A 1,891-nucleotide genomic window follows, 5' to 3' on the forward strand; every position below is an offset into this window, starting at 1 on the left:
ATGGCGTGTGGTTCGTGTTTTGCAATGTCAGACTGACTGAGTCACAGATATTGCACAACGATGACGTACGAACTTTATCACTCAGTTTAGGACGTCACGATTTATCTGTTTTATAATGTTTACTTTTTATTGTTTGTTTTGTCGTAGTTCTCAGGAACTGAACAACAACTGCAGGCCCTTGTTCTTTCACTCTTTTCTTGAGAGAGAGAGAGAGAGAGGGAGAGAGAAGTCGCTGTGATGACAATGAGTGGGCACTGAAAGAAGGCTGCACGTTTCACAGACACATGTCAACCCTTACATTATGCAGATCGGGCTCGAGGCAAAATGAACAAGATGAAGGGAGCAGACAAAGACTGAAGAAGGTATAGAAGAAAGAAAGAGACAGACAGACTGATAGACAGACATAGAGAGAAACTGACAGAGGGGACAGAATTGAAAGAAGCTGATAGATGAGAGAGAAACAAACATATTAACGATCAAAATTATTGTATATAACGATATGAATACAGCACAATTATTGATTTTTCATTCGATATGCACGATATGCGTCAGTTTTTATTATTGTTAGTGTTTTTTATAATTTTTTTTTTAAATAACAGGGATGCTTTTAAATGTGTTAGCTTTAAAACAGGATAGTATTTCACTGATTCCACAGGCAAGCTCCTGAACTAAGATCGATCCTTGGAAGAGGCACTGTAACCTTATGGGTATGACGGTTAGCGCTGGTTACAAATCAGTATGTTTTGTGGTGACGGGGCGTGGAGGGGGTGGGGGTGGAGCAAAAACAGACATTATTTCAAACGGATGAATAAAGCCTTGTTATTTCTAACTTGGGTTTTTAGAGGAAAAACATTAAGAGTTATAGTTAATGACAAGGATTTTAAAAGAATTCGTTTAATCGCTCGTCTATGTAGACTTAACAGACTGCGGACGGGTTTCATAATCATGGGTTCTCACTTCAAAGTTGCTGAATCGCGCTCTACTGAGAGGCATGGTTGATATGGGATTTAATGTAAGCATTCAGTGAAAAATAGCTTTCTAAAATGGGGATTCTAAAAGTGTTAAAATCTAGATCGTTGATGATTTTTAAAAATTTGTTATTTATTTTCTTAACATAACAATGATAATTATATGATGTGACCATGACAAATTATTGTTAGCTGTAACATCAAGGGTTCTGTGGTGGTCTGCTTCTTCAATCACTTCGCCATTGATAAAAGTAGGTGAACAGTTCACAGACATATTTGACGTTTTTGCCTAATTGTAATTATTAAGTACTCTCTCTCTCTCTCTCTCCTCTCTCTCTCTCTCTCTCTCTGTGTGTGTGTGTGTGTGTGTGTGTGTGTGTGTGTGTGTGTGTGAGAGAGAGAGAGAGAGAGAGAGAGAGAGAGAGAGAGAGAGAGAGAGAATAACATAAGTTAAAAACGTTAAAGGACCCTTAGTTTTTTGCGGACATTTGGCCGGCAGTGAATTCGTATCCACTGTGTCTTGGCTCGGTATAAGAAGGCAGGTCCTAATGCTCTCCATCCGCTGTTTTGACCTTTCCCAAACGGTCAGGTACCCATGCATTTTCACACCTTAGATCTGGGTGGTGTGACTGATGAAAATCGGAGTAAAGTGCCTTTCCCAATGACACAACACCATACCTAAACGGGGCCTCGAACCCTGGTCACTTGTGAACTTTGGATTAGAAGTCCAAGGCCTGACTCTGCCACGTACGGCGTTTCCATGATACAATAGAAAGCATGAAAGATCCAGCCGAAAATGAGATTTGACTGGCCCACGATGTAATGGTTGACAGGTCATTATAAATGTACACGTGCTGCGCACGCTCGGCGAACGAGTCTCGTTTTCAAAATGCTCGTTTTGGGGCAGGCGTCGCAAACGTCCT

This window comes from Babylonia areolata, chromosome 26 (assembly GCF_041734735.1).
Source record: "Babylonia areolata isolate BAREFJ2019XMU chromosome 26, ASM4173473v1, whole genome shotgun sequence".
In the NCBI taxonomy this organism is placed as follows: domain Eukaryota; kingdom Metazoa; phylum Mollusca; class Gastropoda; order Neogastropoda; family Buccinidae; genus Babylonia; species Babylonia areolata.